A 26010-nucleotide genomic window follows, 5' to 3' on the forward strand; every position below is an offset into this window, starting at 1 on the left:
AAAGAAATTTTATTTGTGTACCGATTGTCCAATCTTGTACTTTTTACCAGACAGCTTGGACTCAAGGTCTTTGTTGGGACAAGGACCGGTATTTTCTTGGCCATCCGGAATGGGGCCGCAGATTGTGTCAGTGTGAAGAATCTGCCCTTCAGCAAACCATTGAATCCTATAGGTGACATTCTTCCACTTCTCGATGCCATTAAGTATGGGCACTTTGCAAATCAAGGTCACAAATACGTTCTCCTCACGTTCTACGTAGCCTATGCCTGGAAAGCCAAAGTTGTCACTGGAGAATTCTGTCGGTGGATCTAGTTGGGTGAAATGATAATATGAAACAATATTAGTCGCGTCATAATATTGTCTTTCTGTCAGTGTTTCTCTGTCTGACTTTTTTCCTTTCATCTTTCCTCGCTGCCAGTCTGTCTCCTATGTCAATACTATTCTGTCTCTCTTTCTCATAAGTTACAAAACTGGGCTGCGCGAGTTGTAACTCTAAGCATGAGTTAGGTATTTATACAGGCGCATCATGTTGTATTGTTAAAGGAGAAATAAAGAAGTTATACAACTACAGTTCGCAGAGTGCTGCTGACTAGTTTAGTTTTTATTAAACTCCCTGCGAAGTGTGCGTTAGTCACACGAAACGCGTAGGAGAAATAAAGAAGTTATACAACTACAGTTCGCAGAGTGCTGCTCACTAGTTTACTTTTTATTAAATTATTTTTATTAAATAATTTTATTAAATAATTTATTAAATTGGGAATAACTAAACGTGTGTGTACGCCTAGTATTTTCACCTTAAAGTGCAATCATGAGTATAATTTTCCACTTAAGACCTCGTCTGTGATGCCTTTATTTAAATTTGTGACGGTTCATTGCTTTAACTTCGATGCGATCGTTCTGTTTTCAATGTTTTCGATAGTTACGTTGCGAGCGCCATTATTCTGAAATGTATCGACCGCTGACTAAAGCGATCGTGGTCTTCCTATGGGCAAGGATTTTACCATGATCCGAGTGACCTTTGATCATTGATCCTGTTGTGGATCATCCCAAAAGAACGCACCCAAGCCAATAAAGTCTCGTTTTTGGTTGACGTCAATCAAAGAATCAAGAAGTGTATGTGTTAACAGAATTACTTCGTACGTCTACACGCTTTCCATCTGGTTCTGATTTTTAAGCAACTATCAAACTGAAGTAGCTTTTTCCTTCAAATCGTCATTCGTCGGATTGTCCCAGTGAATCCAAAGCATGTAACAAAGGGGTCGGTCGCGCTAGGCGGAAAAATGTTTGTAGGCTCAACCAAATTAAAAGAAGTAGCACTACTCTGTGGAAGTGCAGACATATATATTTTTTTTTTGCAACTTACATACCAGGCATATGGTTAACATGATGCAAGCGTATGCAACGGCAAACCCAAGATTGGTGGAACGCCCTTATTAATTCCATCACCAACGGTCCACCAAAATATGGTATGTTCATGTAAGCGGGGTGGTCGATCTAAAGGGTTTCATAAATTAGAAATTTAGTTTGCGAGAAGATTTTTCATAGATTGTGTGACTTAGTTCTTAGTGACGAGCTAAAAGAAGTCTCTGTAGGCCGACGTTTAAACGCAAGTGCAATAAATGGAAACGTTTCATTCTCTTAGACTTGACCACTGAAAGTATGATATATGTCATAAAAATCAGCGCACAACTGTTGCTTTGCTCTTACAGTCGATCAAACGGAAAAAAAGGTATTGCGTACGATCCCCGCCAAAATTTGTTTAAATTTTAGGTTCATTATTTAAATTTTCACCCTCAACAATTCATTTTACGAGAAGGCACTGATACCACAACTCGGTCAGGTTTTCAAAGGATAACAAAGGATAACAAATAAAAAAGGAAACCAAAGGCAAAAAAAAAAAAAAAACATTTATAAACAACTTACCATTCTATTTCCAAAGCATAAATCCAAATTACAATCCAGTAAATCTACCTTGAAAGCGTTGTCAACATTCAATATGGCGATTCAACAGGAATAAGTATTGCTTCTCACGTGCCTAAACGCATGTTAAAGACTGACGTCATACATCATCAGTTCGATTTACGCTGGCAAGCTCCTAATGCGAGAGTTAACTCCATAGAATTTTTGACAGTGGTAGTAGACTGGTTTTGAGTAGCCTGCGAGAAAATCCGGTTTTTCTGCTTGTAGCTCGAGCCGAAAAAAACGGATACTGTTGAGCCCCATGTCATTGTCACGCAATCCAAAAGCCAAAGAATGTTCGATAGATAAATCGGCGATATTAGTCCCATTATCACGTCTGCCACTGAGAAATCCAATAAACTGGATTTACTGAAAGTCAGTGAAAATGGGAAAACCACCGGAAGTTTCGCCTGAAATAGCTTGCGTAAAACGGAAATCATTGCAAATCAACATTCGGTGGATGTTATCGGTCAAAGTCCAAACCAGACAGGAAATTTCACAAATATCAATGTCAATTTTGAAAATCGCAGCCATTTGTTACATATCATGTTAACCTTTTACCTGGTATGTAAGTTGCAAAAAAAAAAGGGAGTTCTTTTAGTTCCGCAGGTTCCGCGGTCTGCAGTTCCTCAGATTAGTGCTACCCTCACGGTCGCACTGAGAAATAAAAACCTGACAAAAATGTATATTTACAACTGAAAACATCAATCAAATTGTTTGTTCTTTATCATCGTATTCCTTACAGCTATGCACGCCAGTTTAGGACAGTTTAGCGCGGATAAATATCAGATGTCACAACATTATCGCTGTTCTGCCTGTAATCTGCTCATTCTAAATCAAAACTTTGAAAAGGAGAGCAAGTGAAATCTGGCCTCTCCATGCTGGATGCAAATAATTTTCAGTTTGGCGCGCTTTTGCAGTAAAATGGATCAAATTCTGCGCTAATGGATTTTGCGGCCACCAAACAAACAAAACGCGTGATAGCATCGTCTGTCAAAAAATCGACGTGCTCCGAGGGTTCGCCGATTTTTGCGAAAATTTTGTCAATGTAAAACATTCCGGTCGCACTCGTCTAGCATCAGCGTTGACAGATTTTTTTGCAAAGTAAATAAAAAATCGGCCTTGTGCGACCGGCCCCTTAAGATGGTAGTTAATTAAAACAAGATGCCTATACTGGCATTTACGCGTGATGCTCTGCACGTGTCTAATTCATCTATTCCAATTGTATGCTTCACAGATTGATACAACTATCCTTGCTAATGGAATAGTTTGAGTCACGATGATCGCGTAACGTTGTTTCCCTTATGTTACGCTTCTTAGGGTTTCACCGGATGTTTCGGAAATTTCATTATAATAACGTAAGCGTATCAATGACCTCTTTTCAGTCCCGTCGTGGTTTTAGAACTGTCAAACAAAAGCGCGATTCCTTCGCCAAGAACTCTCCAATTTCCACCGTTTTAGATGTCGAGTGTTTCTTACAAGTTATTTTTTAGATTTACCACTTCAAAATGGTTAATTTTCCGTTTGAAAACGGCACACTTGAGTCCACAACATGTTAACAATATGGCGCCACCAATTTAATCCGAGATTAATGCATAAATCAAATGATGCTTTGACGTCACACAAGTAGGGGTGAGTGGGTCCCCTCCCTCGCGATATACGCGACAAGAATGGATTTTGATTGGCCTGCTTTTGTTGGAGACAATCAGAACAGTACATCCCCAGTAGGAAAGGGCAGAGTTTAATGAATAAATTAATGTGCAGATTTGTGGCTACCATGAAAAACAAGATGCCTATACTGGCATGTACGCGAGATGCTGTGGCTGATTCATTTATTCCAACTGTATGCTTCGCCGATTGATAAAACTATCATTGCTAATGGAATAGTTTGAGTCACGAAGATCGCGTTATGTTGTTTCCCTTGTGTTACGCTACTAAGGGTGTCACCGAAAATTTTGGAGATTCCATTACGATAACGTAAGCTTCTCAATGACCTCTTTTAAGTCTCCCATCGTGGTTCGGGATTGTCAAACAAAGCACGATTCCTTCGCCAGGAACTCTCCAATTTCCACCGTTTTAAATGTCGAATGCTTCTTAGAAGTTATTATTTCGATTCACCACTTCAAAATGGTGACATTTCCATTTGAAAACGGCACACTTGAGTCCACAACATGTTAACAATATGGCGCCAAATTTAATCCGGTTTTGATAAACAAATCAAATGATGCTTTGACGTCACACAAGTAGGGGTGAGTGGGTCACCTCCCTCGCGATATAAGCGACAAAAAAGGATTTTGATTGGCCTGCTTTTGTTGAAGACAATCAGAACAATACATCCCAAGTAAGAGAGGGGAAAGTTTAATGAATAAATTAATGTACAGATTTGTAGCTACTACGAAGAAAAAAAAAAAACAAGATGCCTAGACTGGCATTTACACGTGACGCTACGATCAAAATTTTGCATCCTCCGACGGCAAAGTGACGCCCGTGGTGATTCTAAAAAGCGGTTGCTTGTGTGAGATCTTTGTGTGACGTCATGCACGCATCAAACATCGTGCTTTTTTTGCAAGAACTCAGTAAACCTCAGTAATCATAAGTCCTAAAGTAAGTGAATAGGCAAGATTATTTGTAAGATTCGCCATCCAGTTTGGTGAAAAGCGATCTAAAGGACAATTTTACCGAATATCTTGGATTATAATTTCCTTGGCGGTGGATTTGCAAAGAATGCGCTTCGAAGACACGCGAACAGCTCATTCAAGCCTGGGATTTACATGTAAAGCCGAAGAAGAAACGAATTCACTTTCGGCATTTACTCAGCAACTGCACTGGAGGTAGACATATGGTTATCAGGGTTCTATCTAGGGTATTTGAGCGGTAGAAGCTTCCCCCCCAAAATGCCCAGCTTCCACCCCAAAAATATTGTTATCATTACAGAGGAAGAACAGAACTTGTTTCTTCTCAAGGTCTATCGTCCGTACGTGCAAAGTGTTGTTGATCACATTAATAGAAGGATGGAGTCTACAGATCTTAACTCTGCTATGTCTATTTTTGATACACGACATATTCCAACTGAACATAGATTGGCAGACTATGGCATAGAAAAGATACGAACCCTAATCAATTTCTACAGTGTCACACAAAGGATCCAATTTTAGGGAGAAATAGGCATCTCACAACCTGACTTTAACACTGAGGATACAGAATCAGAATGGAAGCTGTTTTGCCGAGTCATTTTTGTGAGGTACAAAGACAGCACCTTACAACGAGTGCTCTCGACATTGATAGAGAGTGGTAACTTTGACATTGCCACTTCGTTTCCGAACTTGGCAAAGGTAGCTGTGGTTGTAAATGTATTACCGGTGACAACAGCCATTGTTGAGCGTTCCGTCAGCGCCATGAAGCTAATTAAAACCAGGCTTCGCAGTAGGCTCAGTGAGGATGCACTTGAACACACCATGCGTATTTCCATCGAAGGTACTGACCAGTTGTCAGATGATGTCCTGGAGTCAGTGGCTAATCATTACAGAAGTGTAAAGAAGCGCAAACTGGCTTAGTGATTCAATTCAATTTTAATTTAACTTTTTAGAGAAGGAAAGCGCATTTAGATCCTCAAGTTGATCAGGGAGATTTTCCAAATATCAATTGCCATGATTTGTTTACCAGTATTTGTTTTCACACTCAATTAGACACATTGTCAGTTAACAGTCGTATCTACCGCGCTAGCTTTTATTTACAGGCTTACAGTTATCTGGAATTTTTCAGTACTTACGAGCATTGGTAAGAATTAGAAAAGTCCCGTTGTTGAGTTTATTCCCTTTGTTTGAGTTTATTCATTTTATTCACGTGCTAACAAGTCAACAAGTATGTATAAATATTTGTGCAATTAGACATGTCAGATAACTCTTCTGTTCTTGTTAGCAAATATCAGAGCTACATGTACAGCTGTAAGTGTAACATTGTCAGAACGTCATCGCGACAAAAAAATAAAATAAATTTACCACTGTCAGTAACTTTTCTCAAAATTGTCTCAAAATGCACCAAATTGCATCTCAGCGCATATTCATTTCAAAAAATGTCCGGGGGGCATACCTCCCGACCCCCTGGGAAGCTGGTGGCCTTCGGCTACTCGGGACTTCTCCCCCAAAAGATAAATCCTAGATAGAACCCTGGTTATTTAATATTATGGGTATGTTTTTTGTTTGGGCTTAGTAAACAGAACCTTATAATCACTATTCGCAGAAGCACTTGAGCAACAAATTATTGAATAGGATGGATAACTCCAGACCAATACATGTTGATGTTATGTTGGTGGCGTGTATGGTGTTCGCAAGTATAAATCAAAAGCTGCATAATGAGTCAAGAAAAAAAGAACTATTTGTGATGTTTTGTACCGTTCAAGTAAAACCACCGAAAGTCAAAACTCAACTGTGGTTTATTGACTCCATGCACGCAACGATTACAAGGGGAATGGGAGTTCTCTTTTTGACCGCGTGCTCGTTTGATTGACAGAAGTCACAACACTATATCTCTCCCTCCCTTGATAATAAACTTTCAATCACATAAATCGGTTAACTAGATCAAGTAACTCTACAATAACATCAACGAACGATAAGCATGCCTTCTAGTAACGGGTCTCTTAAAATGTTCAGTGTTTATGCTAGTAGATTATTTGAACGTAATCTGTGAGCCTTGTAGGGAGTCGCCTTTGTCTCTGTAACCTCCGCAGGCCTCCGTCGTTCGCGCCTGGGGTTTTTGGATCGTCGTTTTGGGTCAGAACTTCGGCTTGTTCTGCAGGGAAATCCTCTGCGTGGAAGTCCTCCTGTTCTCTTCGATCTCCTTCATCTTTCAGGTTTTTCGGGATGATTTTGAACACGGACAAGTTCCGGGTTATGGACTTGGAACCGTCGCTAGCTGTAACCATGGATCCTTTCTTTTCCTCTACAATGACGGGTTCTGGATTAAAAGGAGTGCTTAGTTTGTTCTTCTTTGGTTGTCTCACAAGCACTGTATCGCCTGGTTTGATATCGCTTGGTTTTGTGCCCAGTTTCGAGTCTGCATATGCCTTGATCTTTGACTTCTGTCCTGCGTCTCTCTCTGCCGTAGCCTTCCGAGTCTCCTACAGCGTATTCTGTCTAGCTGATGCTGGTGATACTTCTGGCAGAGTGGTCTTGAGTTTCCTTCCATTCAGTGCTTCATTTGGGGATACATTCGTGGTTGTGCGCGGTGTTGCACGATACTGTCTGAGAAACTTGTACAGTTCCTGTTTCCAATTTTTGCCTTCAACGACAGCAGTTCGCACACACTTCTCAAGATTTGGCATGAAGCGTTCTGCCCCGCCATTGGCTCACGGCCAAAGAGGTTGAACTTTCCTTTGATGGAATCCTAAATACTTCGCAAAGTTGCTGAACTCGACTCCGTTAAATGGGGGCCCATTATCGGTCTTCAGCTCGTCAGTGATTCCTTGCCTTGCAAATATGGCATCGAGCCTCGGGATGATAGATTTGGCTGATGTACACTTGACGATCTCAACTTCCGGGAAGCGGCTGTATTCGTCAATGACAACTAGGAGATAGTTGCCCGAAGGGAATGGTCCAAGGAAATCCATCGCCAGCATTTTCCATGGTCCACTAGGTAGCGGCATTATCTGTAGAGGTTCAATTCGCGATGACTTGCTTGGAGTTGCTGCTTGGCATGGTAGACAGTTATCGACTTTTTCTTTGACTATCTTGTCTATCCCAGGGAACAAGACTTTCTCACGAATTAAGCGCTTCATCTTTACGATTCCTTGATGTCCCACATGCGCCAGCTCTACGGCTCTTTCCCTCAGCTTGCTTGGGACAACGATTCTGTTACCTCTCCGTACCACTCCACTGTAGACCAGGAACTCGTACTTGAGTCTTTTGTAGTCTAGTATCTCGGAATCGGTTCAGCGGCCTGTTTCGATTGCCTTGATCAGTGACTGGAGTGTAGAGTCTTTCTCTATTTCAGCCCGAATCTCTTGAAGTGTCATAGCCTTTGGTATGGCGTTGGTGCAAACATAGTTCACATACTCGTCAGCAACGATTCTCTCTGCCGTTGCTTGGTGATTGGGATGTCTGCTCATGAAGTCGGCAGGGTTCTCATCTTTTTATTTTCAGGGCGATACACCAGATGACAGTTGTACGGCATCAACCTTAGCTTCCATCGGTCCATGCGGGCTGAAGTAGGTTTGTGAATCTTAAAGATGCCTAGGAGTGGCTTGTGATCTGTCACAATTGTAAACTCAGACCCGTAAAGGTAAAGATGAAAGTGGTCTAGAGCCCACACGATCGCTGGCATTTCCCTCTCGGTTTGTGAGTATCTGGACTCCACGTCGCTGAGTGCTCGACTCGCGTAGCTGATAACCTTGCCGTCCTGCACTAGTAATCCTCCAAGACCAACAGGGCTTGCGTCGACTATCACTTCAGTCTCTTGAGCAGGATTGAAGTATGACATAACATGACTCTTAGTTAGACTCTCCTTGAGTTTGTCAAACGCGTGTGGTTGGTCGTCTGACCATTGCCATGGTGTCTCCTTCTTGGTGAGAGCCCGTAATGGTGCCGTGATTGTGGCATACTCTGCGATGTAGCGCAGTCTGGTAAGGACACCATAGAGATTCTGATCATGCTCTGCCGTAGTCGCTCAGAACACGATTATGTCGTCAGAGATATTCTTACAGCCCGGTAGGCCTGTAAGTATTTCCTCGATTGCATTCTGGAAGATCTCTGATGCTGCGTTTATTCCGAACACCAGACGTTTGTATCTTCTCAGTCCTACATGAATGCTGAATGTCGTAATGTGGCGACTCTCTGGTTCAAGCTCAAGTTGATGGTATCCGGAGGAGAGGTCTAGCTTACTGAGGACGGTTGCGCCGTTCAGATCGGCGACAAGATCGTCTATAGTTGGCATTAGGTGCTTCTCACGTGTTGCTGCCTTATTAGCTTCTCGCATGTCTACGCATAATCTAACTTGTCCAGAGGTTGGGCCTGTTACCTTCTCGATAATGTCTAGGCTCTCTAGTCGCTCCAACTCTTTTTCCACATCTTTTCTTACGTGAAAGGGGATTCGGCAGTGTGGTTGTTGTTATGGCTGCACATCAGGGTCTATGTGAAGCTTGACTATCTTTCCTCTCACTTTGCCGATGCCGCCAAACAGATCTCTAAATTCTCCGCTCGCGAGGTACTGGGGACCAGTGTTGTCGATTCCGACTTGGTTGATAATTTTCAGGAGTCCTAGCCTCTGTGCAGTGGCGTATCCCAGGAGATTTCCTGAACTGCCTTAACGACGTGCAGGGTCGCTGATGTGGTGTTGGATTTTGTAGTTAACTTGGCGTAAATTGTTCCTAGCAGGGGTAGGGGTGTGGATGATCCATAAGAGAAAATTCGCCGTTTGGCTTGCTCTAGGGTTTTTGTTTTGCCTTTGTAAATTCTTTGGTAGGTGACTTCGTCGACGAGATTAACTGAAGCTCCGGAATCCAGCATCATTTCTTCGTACTCTCCGTCGATTTCCAACCTGCACATGGGTTGTTTCTTCTCTCCTACTGCGTATACGTAGTCTTCTCCATCTGTGTCTTCTTCTTCCGTCACGCGTTTCACTGAACCGGGTGGAACTGTCCTACAAACATTAGCAAAATGATTGAGCTTGCCACAGGAGGTGCACTTCTTATTTCTAGCAGAACAGGAGTCTTTGTGGGGGTAGGCGCCACCACAATTTCTGCAATTTCTGCATCGGACTTGCGTGACTCCTTGTGTGACTCACAGCGCGATTTGCTGTGTTGCTCGCGTCGGCGACCTTTGCCTCTCTTTGAACTCGTTTCGTTCTTCTTCTTGTGTTTTATGGTGTTCACCGTCGTTTCATCACTCTCCACTTCCTCAGCTTGCGTTTCACTTAGCTCGAGGGCTCTTCCAGTTTTTAAGAGAGCAGTTAAATTAAGACCTCACGTAGAGGTTTTTACCTCAGTGCGTTTGACTTGCAGCTTAGAATAATTTGCTCCTTGATTTCTTTATCGGCGTCTCCAAATTCGCAGGTCTTCGCAAGAGTCCTTAATCTTGTCTGGATATTGTCCAAACTCTCGCCTTCGTTTTGCTGAGCTTTTCTGGAGTTGTAGATCTTGTAAGTTGTGTTGACTCGAGGATTGAAGTGAGCGGCAAGTTTTTCGACGGCCGTTTTGTAATCTTTGTCTTCGCCGGTGTTTTCAAGCGTGTCGAAAATCTCATCAACTTCGGGACCGCTGTAATGTAGCAGAAGGGCACGTTTTTGTGTTGTGTTATCGATCCCCATGCCAACAATTAGATTCTCGAATCTGGCAAGCCATTTCTTCCACCTGGGGCCCACATTGCCTTCTAGATACACTTGGAAAGCCGGGAAAGTCGGGAGCGAAACTGAAACCGCCATGTTGTCGAATATTTGTCAGAATTGTCTTGTCCGCGCTTTGGCATTTTAGTTGTGTTGTACGCGCTTCGGGGCTTGAATTGCTTTGTCCGCACTTTGGAACTTGAATTCTCAAACTGGATGCGCTTTGTGGGTCCTTGTCGCCAGGTGTGGTGTTTTGCACCGTTCAAGTAAAACCACCTAAAGTCAAAACTCAACTGTGATTTATTGACTCCATGTTCGTTTGATTGACAGATGTCACAACACTACACTATTAACATTATTTTTTTCTACAGTTCAATAAAGCTTTGACTAAAATGATGTATAATTAACTTCAGTCAGTTAAAAAGTGGGTAGCTATAACTGTAATCTACAGAACTGCAATATCATAATACTACTGGGCTATAATCTACCAGGTATTACCTGGTTAGATCCCTTCCTCATTCTACAACAACTTTCAAGCAGTGAATGAATTAAGTAATCATGAGGGGCCAAATATCTAAAAACAGTCCAAGTAACATCCAACAATAAGTTGTTGTAAAGCCCTCCAATGCAGCTGGAAAACTAAAGATTAATAAGAAATTTTAGGAGGACAGCTAAGGAGGAAAATATATATTCCATCCCGACAATCGAAGAGAAGTTACCGCTGTTGACAAAGGCTAAAGTATTCAGTATTGTGGACGTGTCGGAAGCGTTTCACACCATTGCACTGGATGACGAGTCATCATTGCTCACCACCTTCCTGAAACCAAACGGGCGTTACTGCTACATACGGATGCCATTTGGCATTTCTTTATAGCCAGAAGAGTACCAGCGTCGTCAACACGAGTTCCTCGATGGTCTCCAGGACGTCATTAACATTGCTGGCGATATCTCTATATTTGGGTGCGGTGACACTAAAGAAGAAGCGGATATCGACCACGACCGTAATTTGATTACCCTGTTGGACAAATGCAGGGACCACGACTTACGGCTTTCTGCTACGAAGCTTCAATTCAAGGCCAGCTCGGTTACCTTCATGGGGCACAAACTATCTGACAAGGGCGTGGAGCCTGATCCATCCAAGGTGGAGGCTATTAAAAAAATGCCAAGACCAAGAGAGAAAGTCGCTGTTCAACGCTTCTCTGGCATGTGCCAGTATCTCAGCAAATTCTGTCCTAGCCTGTCTGAAACCGTCCTACTCCTGAGGGACTTAACCAAATAAGACGCAGTGTTTGTAGGGTCCAGCACGCGCGAAAACGCGTTTAACTCAGCAAAGGAACTTATCGTTTCAGCAACTGTCCTGCGATACTATGATCCGTCTTCTCCTGCAACGCTCCAAGTCGACGCGTCAGAGAACGCCATTGAAGGAGTACTCTTACAGGAAAACCAGCCAGTGTGTTTTACTTCGCATACCCTTGACGCCACGGAAAGAAACTATGCCCAAATCGAGAAAGAATGTCTCGCGATAGTCACCTGTATGAACACTAAAATGGCATCAATATCTATACGGAAAGAGGGGCATCACAGTTCACACAGACCATCAGCCCTTGCAGACGATCTTCAAGAAGCCTCTGAGTAAGGCATCCCGTAGGCTGCAAAGAATGATGCTAAACCTCCAACAGTACCAGTTCACAGTCACCTACAATAATAATAATAATACAAGAAAGGAAAAGAGCTCTACGTAGCAGACACTTTGTCGCTCGCAGCCTTAAACGCTCCTACTTCAACCAGCATTCAGCAAGCCGAGGTCCTCCGCCTTGAGTTAGCAGAAATGGATCTCAAACCGAATCAAGTCACTGCTGACACACTCCAATGCATTAGAAGCGAAACTAGCAAGGATCCCACCTTGATGACCTTGCATCAAATGGTAATGAATGGTTGGCCTGAAGAGAGAAAAGAAGTACCTGAGCAACTGAGATTATACTGTGGTTACAGAGACGAAATCTCCGTATACGATGGAGTTCTTTTCAAGTCACACCAGGTCATTGTACCCGCTTCGCTAAGAGCCGAGATGCTAAAGAAGATCCACAAGGGACACCAGGGCCCAGACAGCAGCATACGGCAGGCCCGCGAATCTCTCTTCTGGGCTGGGATGCAAGCTGCTATAAGAGAAACGTGTTTGGCCTGTGGGACTTGCGCCCAGTATCTGGCTGAACGACCCAAAGAGCCCATGCTCTCCCACGGCATACCTTCACGGCCATGGTCGAAGATAAGTGTGGACCTCTTCCAGCTCTATGGAAAACACCATCTTGTAATGGTGGACCATTACAGTGATTATTTTGAACTGGACTCTCTAAGGAGTACAACAGCCAGCACCGTTATACAAGTTATGAAACGAAATTTTGCCCGTCACGGCATCCCGTATAACTGCATCAGTGATAATAGGCCGCAGTTTGACAGCCAAGAGTTTTCGCGGCTCGCCCGGGATTACGGCTTCAACCTTGTAAAGTCTTCTCCTTACTACTGCCGTGGTAACGGAAAAGCGGAATCCACTGTAAAAGTCGCCAAGAATATCTTGAAGAAATCTCGTCACGAAGACCCTTACCTTGCCCTCTTGGCGTACAGGAACACTCCACAGGAAGGACACCCCTATTCCCCAGCACAGAGATTGATGTCCCGGAGGCTCCGTGACCTCATTCCTGTGGCTAAAGTCAGCTTCAACCGCAAACAGCCTCACCGAGCTTGATAGTGCGCAATATTGCAGGAAGGAAACAGCGAGCAAAGATGCAGTATGACAAAAGAGCATCAGTGACAGAGAGAATTCTCACCAGGGGAGAGAGTATTTCTGAAGCCTAACCCCAAAAGTAAACATAAACCATGGATTTGTGGCGAGGTAGTCGGAAGTCCTGCGCCAAGGGCTTGCCTGGTTAGCACCCCATTGGGACTGATTCGTCGAGACCACTCTCAGATCAGGAGAGCCCGCACGGAGCCTATGCACCGCTATCCAGCGGAACCCGCTGACCCGAAAACTGCATCTTTACCTGGAGCAGACGACATGCCGGCAGAACAAGAGCAACTGACAGATCAAGCAATCGAGGAACAGAACCAACAAGCAGACCGAGCAAAATCGGGAGTGCCAGCACCAGAACCCACAGAAACGAGTGTTACGCTGCGGAGATCGTCAAGTGTTCGAAGCATGCCTTCTAGGTTCAAGGACTATGTAATGAACATTGTTCAGTCTCTCAGACCAGTTGTTTGATGGACTAAGACTGTGACGAATAAGGAATTAAATAAAATGAGAAGTGACCGAATCACTTTAATATAACAGTTTTTTTTTTTTTCAGAAACGGAAGGGTGTTGCACATGTAATTAGTTGCAGATTTCATCACATGCACCGCCACATTCCGGCACGGCGGCATGCACCTACACTTACACTAATCGTATGTAAGAGCTTGGCTTTTGCATAATAAATCACTTGATCAATTGCACAGCTAGGTGTAACAGAGTGATTCTGACTGAAACAAGCAAACCAGCCTCTTGATCTCATTTAAAATTGACACTATAACTGTAATCACTTTACATGTTGAGTGTGAAGAGCCAGCATAACACTGTGCTGTGATGTCAGCATTGTGTATTTTCCCACAAAATCACACGAGGTTCACAGACGTAAAATTGAATTATTATTAAAGAATGAAAGAATGACCACCCTTTCCACAGATATACCTTTTATTCTCGGAGATTCTACCGCAAATGAGATTTAACCCTTTAACCTTAATTTCAAAGGACAAATTCAACTATCTTGTCCCCATACTTTTCTTACAAAAATACTGGGTAGACGTTATAAAAATATCAAGAAAATTCACCTTGGGTGATCATATTTTTTAATTCTTGTAACCTCAGGAGTTGAATAAGCATTGATATTACAAGGAGAAATTTGATGCTGATCACTGTTAGGGCTTAAAGGGTTTATGTCTTTTTTCTTTGGTGTTTATATTAATGTGCTTGGCCTATACCCAGGAGATTTTATTGAAGACTCTCCTATCAGCTATGTTGGCAGTTTCTAGGATCAAATTTAAAGGTACGCCTTTTGCTGTGGTCCTCTCTGATGTAATATATCAAACACGAGGAAGAGTGTTTCATCAGATATCCAAACACTGAGAAGAAGGTTGAAAAAACGAGGCGCAGCGGAGTTTTTTTAAACGACTTCGAGGTGTTTGGATATCTAATGAAACACGCTTTCGAGGGTTTGATATGGCTTCTCAAATGATCAATAATTCTTGGAAAAATTCAAGGCTAAAGTTGGCAAAATTTTAGGGTAATTAGGATCACATATCCAAACCACGGTCACGGTAGTGATTTTCTTTGTTTTCTCTTGATGAATTATTAATGAGTTTGAGAAAACCATTTTCAACAATGAGAATACCCAGAGCACAAGAATGCATGCCATGATCCCAAAGGCCAAAAGCCTTTCCCGCATAAAGATAAGTTACCCCGGAAGTCAGAGGCCAGTCTAGCTGTCTACTCTCGCCATGCTTGCAGCATTGTGGTGGCTTGTTGACATGGGTATAGAAACTTTTAAAAAATCACACACACACACACAGTCTGCATTCATTACCAGTACCTACTTGTCATATTGATATGATATCATTGCTAAATATTGCAAAAATTTGCTGTCAGTTCTCCTCCTCTCCTTTCCATTTATAAATTTGCACATTGTGTACAATGTAAAACTGTGAAAATGTCTTCCATATATAACACAGACCAAATAGGATTGCCACAAGACCTTTTTGACTCACAGTAATCAGTGATGGTTACGTTAGAGAATTTTGTAAGTTGGTGTGTCAGCAGGTCCACATCAGCTGGAAAGTTGCCTGTAAATTCCTTCTGACCTGTACTTTTACATATTGTGTGATTGTTTCAATATATAGAGATGGATGTTTCATGTCAATGTCACAATCAGTTTAATCACAATTGCTCATTCAATACAGATCGAAAATCTAGCCTTGCTGTGCATTCTACAGTCGGCATACAAGTGTTTCAGAAATGGGTTGGGTGATTTGTACGAGGAGAGCATTTGAAAAACTCGAGGCAGTTGATTGTCAATATTATACCATAAGCAGTTATTTAAAGAAATAAAACGGAGTATCTATGCATTTTAATTTTACCAAAGCATGACACTTATAGAATGTAGACGTAATGAACACTAGACAAAGCATCACAATGAGCTATAAACAAAACATACACACCACCGCTCTGCGCCAGTTGCTTTCATTGCACGCATTCACGAAAACAGTTCATTTCCGATCAGTTATCTTGGCCTAATTGCTTTGCTTAGTCCACCGCTTTACCCTGGAAAAGTAAGCCTCAAGGCAGTAGCATTTTATGGCAGTTCTTGCGTTTGAGTTTTCCTCGAAGTCGTCAAGAGGATATGTCTTTAGTACTTCGGTGCGATTTAGTACTTCAGACGATTTGTCTGAAGAAATTACCCCCTTTTGAACATATTTCAGAACCATAAATGTTCAAACAACCACCATGAGGTTTCTTTCGGGTGCCAACAATACGTGTGCGCGTAAAAAGATACGGAGCCCGTTTTTTAGACACGGCATGCCCTCAGGGCATCCCGCGTAAAGATGTGGCATTTTTTGTACGTGTGCATCGGAGAACTAAAACCATTGATGAAATAGATAAGTGACAAGGTCAGATGGCGACTTTATCCCGTCTATTTTTATAGGCAATATTCATCCGTCACGAAATTGGTCAGATCGATTTCCGGTGAAAATTATGTTTGAGTTGTTTGACGTATTGGAAAAGTTATTACAGTCGATGATCTTTACTGAACTAACAACTTTTGTATACCAGTTTAAACACATGACGAATAGTGCCTTTTGAGCTGAGGCAGTATCGTAAGATAACATGGTAGATAAAATCCGATTTGGTGCCACACATGAAGGGGTTATTCTTTGGTAACGGAAACTATGTGGATATTATCTTCAAGCCCTTTCATTCCTGCTTTTGATTGGCCCTATAATCTTTCTTTCTTTCATTCATTCATTGATTTTTTTTTTGGTGTCTGGAATGTAATAAAACATTTTACTAAATAAACAAGATGACCTTGGTGTGGTGGAACGCTCGAGCAGACAAACAATTGACACTTTGTACAGTCGGCAATTTGAGATAACAAGTCACGAAGTAAATGCATTCAGCTATTGTCACTTTTAAAATTTTCTCTTCTCTCAGTTTCGGGGAGCCACATGTTATCACTCACATCTTTCTTTCTGGAATTCTATGCTCTTTGTTAGTTGTCTGTCGTCACTCCAGGGAATTCATTTATTGCGGTTTTCTATTTGAATTACGTACACGCGTAAACAGCGTCGCCTTCTTGGCGTTGCACCAGGCGGCCTTGCGTTGTTTTCAATTCCGACATGAAAACAAACAACACACCGCATACGTACCCGACAGAAAAAGAAGAAACAATTCATGTCCTCATAAAAAATCAAGTCACGCTTCGCTTAGCGTTCGTACCTGTGTTGCGGGGGAAGACAACTGAAGTTAACTGACTCAGACCAATTGTAAAACATTTTACAGCAATCAGATAACTGATATAGATTTTATTATTTAAATACTGATTTACCGCCAAGGCAATGAGACAACCATGACCAGCGATTACACAGAACAACAATATGCGGCCAAACCAGTTGTGATCTATTTTTTTTTTTTTTTTTCGTGGTAGAGTAGTAGAGTACAAAGCAAAAATGGCAAAAACATTTAAGTTTTAATTCCTTTGTGTCAGAGAGTACTTACCATTTCCAAAGCCACATGATCCATTGACACTTTGAAAGTCGGGACAGCAGTCTCTTGCCGTTCTACAGTACTCGTCACAGTAGCAAAGAGATCTATTGATAATCCCATTACCCGCCATATTACAACTGCTGTTTTGTCCCTGACAGCACAACAGTGATCCGCCATGCTTCCTTTGATCGCAGCACTGAACAGGTCCGCCTTTATCCTGAACGCAAACGCCGTTGGCCAAGCTATACAGAACAAAAGCGATGGCCATAGCGAGCGCCAAAGACGGCTGTCTCGTGAACTTCATTGCAACTTAAAGTCGTGTTGTTAGCCGTACTCCTTGAGCCGGACGTCTGGAATAAAGGTTTAGCACCTGTGTTATTACTCGAGCCGTATAAGGCGGCAGGAGTTAAGTTTTCGGTCGCGTTACGTTAAGGGAAATAATAAACTGAGAAAGCGATTCACTGAGCCCTCTCAAAACGTATGGGCAAGCCAGTAACCACTTAGCTCACGTAAATTGTTCTCAAGCACCTTTTTGACTGCTTTTTCTGCCCACTGATCTTGCTTCAGCACAGGTTTAAACGTGTTTGGGCTATCTAGATGAGTCGCAAAACCTATAGTTCTCGAAAACCCGAAGCGAATGTGTAAAATAATGTCTTATTTGTGATTGGACAAATGACACCGTCGTTCTGACTGAAACAACTTTAGCCTGCGTCGCAGACAGTCTTTACAATCCCTGGTATACTATATCAAGTTCTCTGTATCAAGTTCTCTATAGGTCTTGAGTGACGTGACAAGTCCGGCTGCAACGCAGGCTAAAACAACTTACGGTCTGTTGCATGAGACTTTTTAACTGAAAAGTATTTGATTTCGTCCTCCTTTTTTTAAAAGCTGACAATGAAACTAGCTCAATTTCCAATATGCTGAATATCTTCCGCTGTAGAGAATCCGACAGAAACAGGGAAGACTTTAACAAACAATAAAAAAATTCATTTTGCTATAATTTTAATAGTTTATGGAGATCAGTTTCCTTTGCAGCGGAAATCTCCGGTTTAAACTGACAAGGAAACCAGTAGCTCAGTTCCCAATATGCTGAATATCTTCCAAGTGAACACGACAGAAACAAAGAAATCTATAACGAATATTAAAAAAATCGTCTTGCTATAGCTTATGTTGATCAGTTCCCTCTACTACGGAACTCTTCATGACATAAATCAAAACTATTATGACCTTCCCTGTGGTTTTGTTTTGGTCAAAATTGTTGGCTAAATTTGTATCATCTACTTAATTCGTTCATACATCAAACAATTCTCGATTAACCTGTTTTCTATCTCATTACAGTTGTATTTAACTTAAATGTGCTATGGTATCATTAAAGGTTGCCGAATTTTCTTGACAAGTGCGCCTTCGGTTACGTTCATCTAGCTCCATTATTTGAACTGACATGGACTGACACTGTAATTGGTTTTTTTTGAAAATATTCACATCACAATTAAACCTGTCCAATGTGTGGGTTGACGAACTGGGGCTATCAGTAGTTATTCCTAAGGAGCAAGTATGGGCAGTCTATTTTTAGTCTATTGGCGGCCCAAACGAAATTACCTTATTAGGCCTTGCGAGCGCGAGGACTTGCGCGCTTCACGTAAATTAAATTTTTAAAAGAACTTCCTGTCTCGCTGCCGTGCACATGCGCTTTTAACATAGGGCTTTGAAGGGGTCAAAAGTGCCAATTTAGCTATCTCTGTACTTCATTGATTCTACATCTGTTATTTTGTTGCATTATAAAAGAGCTTATACCCAATACTTCAAATTAGAGTTTAAGCTGGATCAATTTCTCAAGAAATGTTGATTGTTTCAAACCACCGTGTGATTTTCACGCTTGAAAAGTCACTGAAAAGTTAAAACCCCCTTTACGGCAAGTCATCTGTAGCACGACAGATAACCAAAACCAGAGACTGATATTAAGTTTCTAAATTTATCCCCGACAGTGTGTGCAGTGTGCAGTTCAAACTGAAACCCACTAGTGCGCAATTGTCCAAAATGCCTACTAGAAATTAAACAAGTTCAAATTTTCAATGCAATAATACTGAATTGTCAGTTTATCAACATAACTTTCCAGTGAAACATTTTAGCTGCTTGTTTCCAAAATCAACTTAAGTAACTGTCTGTTAACACATGCTCTGTTATTTGAAATTGAGATAAAACCGGAAATAAATTTAAACAAGATGCCTGCTATACTGGCATTACGCGTGATGCTGGGGCTGATTCATTTATTCCAACTGTATGTTTCGCAGATTTATAAAACAATCCTTTCTAATGGAATAGTTTGAGTCACGAAGATCGCGTTACGTTGGTTCCCTTGTGTTACGCTACTCAGGGTTTCAAGGGAAATTGCGGGAATTCCATTGCGATAACGTAAGCTTCTCAATGACCTCTTTTCTGTCTGCAATCGTGGTCTAAGACTGTCAAAGCAAGCACGATTCCTTCGCCAGGAACGCTCCAATTTCCACCGTTTTAGATGTTGAGTGCTTCTTAGAAGTTATTCTTTCGATTCACCGCTTCAAAATGGTGAAATTTTCGTTTAAAAACGGCACTCTTGAGTCCACAACATGTTAACAATATCGCGCCACAAATTTAATCCGTTTTTGATAAATATATCAAATGATGCGTTGACGTCACACAGGTAGGGCTGAGTGGGTCCCCTCCCTCGCAATATAAGCGACAAGACTGGATTTTGATTGGCCTGCTTTTGTTGAAGACAATCAGAACAATACATCCCGAGTAGGAGAGGGGAGAGTTTAATGCATAAATTAATATACAGATTTGTGGCTACGAGAAAAAAGAAATCGTCCCGTTTTTAGACACGGTATGCCCCCTCAGGGCATCCCGCGTAAGTAGTGATACTATTACAGATGCCTACTTTCTTTTTCTACTCGTGGCCGAAATTCGAATTAAAATAAAGTGGCATAATTTATATGATTATATGACATGGCGTGCTGAATTCACAGTTTAACCCTATCGAAACAGGGCTGTTTTGCGTCTTCTATAACCGAGAAGGGGGTCAGTTCCATAACTCCGGGAGTATTAGAATATTAAGGCATCGACGATGACACATTGCAGTTCATATCCTGAGAAAAACAGACAAACGAAATCGAAGCGTGACCATGTGATCCTTGTGACTGTTCTTAAGTGGGTCAAGTCAAGGCTTCTGATCATCAAACGCAATACACGAACTAAATAGCTTCAACACGAGTGCTACCCTTAAGCACACTATGTTTACTGTTAGTGTCTAGTTTAGTGACACAAGGAAATGCGACCTACCATGATAATATATATATTTAGCCAAGCCTAACAGCGGAGCTCCAATTTTTTCATAGCATTAGGAATCTGCTTATCGTATGAACGTAGTAACCTTACCAGTTCCTTATCCTTTCGGCAGTTATATATATATATTTAGTGCATATGCAGCAAACTTCCCATCAACAATAACAGTGGGCTGATTTGTCGTTACAGAGGGCATGTTCCCTTCATTTTTTACAATCTCGTCCCCAGAGCCCCCGCGCCCTTTAGGCCAAAAGGAACCGAAAAGAACCTAAAAAGGAACCAAGATTGCTAGTACCCAGATACTTCGTACACACGCGCGAACTTGAACTTCATAAACAAATATAGCCGAAGGGGAGAATTTAGTTGTGTTGGCTTTGTTCTAGAGATTTGGGTAATAATAGCAGTATTTAGACGTGTTCCTGTATTAGGATGGTGGATCTAATCAGCGTGGTGGATCAAGGATCTTTTTAAGCGCTAGGAAGCTTTGCAGAATTTAGTTTGGAGGCGATCGAAGATTTCCCACGCCTCATCTTATTTTTCCTGCGTGACTGTGTGAAAAGTATTTCGTTCTACAGCAGATTTGTTGGGTTGAAGGAAAATTTAAGTGTGATAAATGTTAAAAGTAGAAGGGATTTTGCTATGTCGATGGAAGGCGAAAGGTCCAACGGTTCTGTCAATCAAGGAGGTAAGATAACTTCAAATCTTTATGTATGGTTGATTCGCACGTTTCTACTTGAGGGAACAATTTTCTAAAAGAAACCTTTGATCTTTAATCAAGATAATGTTAAAATTGCAAGCTAATACGGACAATAGTAGGCCATGTGGTCGGTAACATAATAAAGCACAATACTAAGAGATCGTTTGAAACTGCGAACAATTCATTACATGTAATTATGGGGATTTTCAAAGTATTTTAAATGTCATCGTTTTCTAGTCAAATTCAGTGTTTTTGTTTTTGTTAATTAATGTTTAGGTTCTATTTGAGGGAGATGCACTCTGGAGATGTTTGAATACATGAGAAATATTTCAAGTCAAGTTAGCTTTGTGTCATTTTTCTATTTTCTTTAAAATATTGTACTAGTAGCTGATTATACATGTAATTCAATAAATTAGATTGAAAAGCTCATTTTAAAAATTTTCCCAGGTTGATAGCTTAATTCTTGTACACATAAAGTTGTCTATTTTGGTTTTTGTATAAACTCAAACTGGGAGCTCAGTTCCATGCCTTTGATATTGATTTACTAGAGGGAACTTCCAGGGGTGTAGCGTGGGATTTTGAAGATGTACGCACGAGAATAAATTTTTCGTAAGCGCCAAAGTCGCTTACAACTAGGAGGGTCTGGGGGCATGCTCCCACAGCAAATTTTGAAATTTAGGGTCTCAGAAATGTTATCTCCTGGTTTTTCTGCAGGGCATTTTAAATAAATAATGTGGTAATAATGCAGTAAAAAGTTAAAAAGTTGTTTATTTCAACCATTTCCCTAGTGTTTTCTGTAAGCTACAGTCACTTCTCGAAAAGAAAAAAAAATACAAAAACAATGAAGACAGGTCACAAGCAAAGGGCGAGGTGTCACCCTTAAGATGGGCAAATTCCGTCACCAACCTGTCAATATCCACGTTCTTATGTCTATGTATATGAAGGATTGCTAAGAAGCTTATTTTTCGTCCGTCATCGTACTTCGCAGAGGAGATTTTAGTCTCTTCATGCTACTGAAGCTACATTCGGCAGTGCATGTAGACGCAGAATAAGTAAACAATGTTACGAGAGCAACATATTCACCGGGATGAAATTGGGAGTTTGCGTGGTCAAGAGTCTCAACCAAAGTCTGCGGCGTCACATTCGGATCCATGCCACTCCATTTGTGCTTCCATCTTGTGAGGCGTTTTTCCTAATTTTGCTTACCACTCAAATGCACTTTGCCATTATTGTGTAATGTGAAAATATGAAATTATTACCCAGCAAATTTAATGAGAAAATTTTTCAGATCTCAGTTGTACGCACGGGCGTAAGTGCGTATATGGACGCTACGCCCCTGGCCGAACTGTCTTTCTTGCTCTTAACTCAATCTAGCTAAGAATGCAATATAATTTTCCTATTTATTTTGGAAGTGATAGGAAAAATATGAACCTTTTATAACTTCCTGTCAATTACATTGATTCTTTTGTTTTGAGAGTGCAAAGTGATACTGTTTTGTTCAGGGAAACCACAGCAGTAATTGTCTGGCTCTTATTCTTGATATTGCAAGGCCAACAAGACAATCACTTGTCCCTTTGCTACTTTATACATGTATACTGTAAATGATCTAATAAATGCCCCCTCTCTTATGAATGCCTCCTATCTAATAAACGCCCCCTAAGCTGACAAGTTTGTATTAAACGCCCCTCTCTAACAAATGCCCCCTGTATATTAGATGCCCCCTTCCCTGAAAACCACACATAAACTAGAAACAGATGCACAATACAATCAATCAATTTATTTGCGTTGCTGCTTAATTAACACCGGTGTTCGAGTTGCATCTTTCTCAATTTCCAGTGCAAAGTGAGGATAGCACTCTTTAATGATCTTGATCTCTGTGCTTAGGATACCAACAATTTTCTCTCGGCTCGTCCTAGCATTTTAGCATCCCGGAATTACAAGGCCTACTTCACGTTTGACTTGATAGTCTGCTAAATCTCTGCCATTTAGGTTATTATAATACCGTATTTAGGTTACCATGTTACAGTTATTAGAATAAACGCCTCTCTCTTTTAAACGTCTCTTATTCTTTACATTCCCCACTCGAACCCTTCAAACTCAATAAACGCCCCTGGTGTTTATAATAGATCATTTATGGTATATGAAAACTAGTTATAATCAAAATTGGATTAGAGAGTGCAGTTTTTGACCTCTATCCTAGGCTCTCTCTCCTTTGCCAAGTTGGTGATGATGTCATCTACCCCCGCAAAATCTGCAGGGGGTGCCCAGCTGAAAAACATGTCCCAATATCCTTTTATTCATGGCAATCAAGGTTGGTTGTCCCATACAATCTGGACTCCAATCTGATCTGTGTAAGGAGTGTGTTCTCTCTATGTAATTGTTGAATGCAATAAATGTCTTAAATGTCTTAAGTCTAATAATTTATTCAACAGAAAAATAAATGTTTTTGCAGTTCCTAGCCATCTGTACCTGGTTTTTAAAGTTAGTAAACTGTTTGACATGAAATAACACTTGGGTAAATAAATGCCTAACTGTACATGTCCTTGTCAAAATATCTACCCAAAAAAATCCATCAGGCAGTTATGGGGTCAGTTATCCCCAGCAGTTTTTTTACACATTGCTACATGAGAGTTCACTTGGAGTAAAGTAAAGAAATAACACAACAATTAAGAGATAATGAAATTTTGTGCTGTGCAGTACTGGTTATGCAACTGGGAAATCAGAGAATTATCTCTGGAGTTTAATATTCTGTGTGGGAAGGAAACCACTTAAATATCGCATTGCCCTAGTGAGTACATTTGGTCATCAGTGATCAAAATCCTGAGGTAATGGGTTTGAATCCTTTTTTTTTTTTTTTTTTTTTTATTTGCAAGAAAACACACAGTTACATACAATAATAAACTAGACAGTACTTACGCACTTACACTTTGTACAATATTACAATTAGCTTACTCACTCGCTGGCCCGCTAACACCATTCACAACACTCACTCACTCATCTCATGCTCTCATGCACTCACTCACAAAAAATTCAAAGTCACACCCGTACAAGTCATATATATATTAAATAGGTCTAAGTATTGTCCATTTCTTTTTAAATATGTCTAATGGGTTGAATCCTGCCAAAGTCAAAGAGTTTTATTTTACCTTGCATGGACCACATATCCTTACTGAGGTAATACTGAGAAGAAATTTAAGCGGTTTCCTTCACCACAAAAATTTGCACTGCAGATTGTATTCTCTGGTTTCTCAATTTAGGTACAGGCCTTGCTTCAACCTATTATTTACCTTTTGTCCTTACGAGCAAAATCCCAATTGAAGAAGTCATTAGACTGCTAAACACTATACTGCTGCACCCTCATCACTCCAGCTTATGGATAGCACGTCATCTGAGAAGTCCTACTAATTTTTACAGTCCTCTTCTGAATTCACAAAATGATGTACAACTAAAACTGCTTGAAATATTGCAAATTAAAAGCATTTTATTACTTTGGTCTTCAAAAAAAAAAGAAAAACAGTGGTTTAAACTGTTCTTATAAATAAAGAACATTTTACATAACCCAGTGGACAGAATGGAAAAGAAAAATAATATTAGTGTTTTTCCTTATGTTACTGAAAAGGTATACCAGACCATGTGATAAGGTGTAGAAAACTGTAACACTGGTCACTGACATAGCCAATCTCTGTTGTACACACCATGCTAGAGCAATAGCCCTACCTGGCCAACTAATCAAAATCTTTACTGCTGAAGAAAAATATTACATGCCCAGTGAGCGACCATTCTATTTGATTACAGCCATCATAAACATTGATAAAAAGGTAAGAAATTTAATAAACAAATGGATCTATCTCTTGATGGGAAAAGTGCACAGAAACATTCACACAAGAATGCATATTTTACAAGTTTATGAACTGCCTCAACAAGAACTTCCATAATTTTAACAAAGTAATTCTTGAGCCATACAGTGTTTTCATCACATCTGTCATCATCTGTGATGGTAAATTAAAAGCTTACACCAATTTATTTTTTGTTACGGATAAAACAAAAGGTCTAAATCTACCAGAAAAGGTTACACTCTCTGTGCATGGCTTTTGTGCCCAGGCAGTGGCAGATCTTTATGGAGGGAGGATTCATAATTTATGCAGATGGGGGCCTATGATGATTTTAATTTTTTCTCTTTAAATTTGTGTTTTGGAAGTCCCCCCACCAGATAATGTTTTAAATAATATTTTTTTTCCTGCCACCCCCTCATGAGATATCCTGCAAACCATTGTAAAATAACATGCCCACTCCCCCTATCACCCTTTTTAACATTAAAACCTAGTCCTCTAAAATGGCTGATACAAGCATTTCTGGAGTATAAACATTTTATGACATTTGCATTATAATTGACTAATGAATTTCACTTTCAAAAATCCTTTACTAAAAATTAAAGGGAACCTCCACTCTCACAACAAATTGACGGGTAAGCGTTGGAAATAGTGTCTAAATTCTAAATATTTGTCTAAAACGTAGTAATTACATTCAAGTGTGTTAAAAATTAGATATGATTATCGACAACTTTCGCTTTTAAATTTCCTGGGGGCAGCCATTTTGAATTTGATGACGTGTAATGGTTGCCGCTATTGTTATTCAGCAGAAGTTCTTTTGTGTAAAACAATTGAGCAACCTTAATACGTCATGAGATCCAATATGGCGGCGCGCGGGAAATTTAAAAGCGAAAATAGCCGATAATCAAATTATGTTTTTTCCGACACTGAAATATTAAATCCATGATTTCCAATGAAATTTCAAAGAAAATTGTATTTTCAATAATGTAACCTTAACATGTTTCGAGAGTGGAGGTTTCCTTTAAAAGGATAAGGCTGATTAGATATGTGCATGATCATGACTCTAGAGAATACAGTGGTATTATGTTGTAAACCACATTATAT

The 26010-nt window shown here is 40.7% G+C and overlaps 1 pseudogene across 1 annotated transcript in view; it reads right to left on the reverse strand.

Annotated features, from left to right (window-relative positions):
• The window catches only part of LOC146448383 (uncharacterized), a 59344-nt pseudogene extending 41775 nt beyond the window's left edge, over positions 1-17569 (reverse strand). The window contains exons 1-2 of the transcript XR_014861100.1: positions 17071-17569; positions 22-308 (exon numbers count right to left, since the gene is read on the reverse strand). The product of XR_014861100.1 is annotated as an uncharacterized LOC146448383 (transcript). The remainder of the gene's footprint in view (positions 1-21; positions 309-17070) is intronic.
• Positions 17570-26010: the final 8441 nt, after the last annotated feature.

Source organism: Pavona decussata, unplaced genomic scaffold (assembly GCF_977016875.1).
Source record: "Pavona decussata unplaced genomic scaffold, jaPavDecu1.1 SCAFFOLD_955, whole genome shotgun sequence".
Lineage (NCBI taxonomy): Eukaryota > Metazoa > Cnidaria > Anthozoa > Scleractinia > Agariciidae > Pavona > Pavona decussata.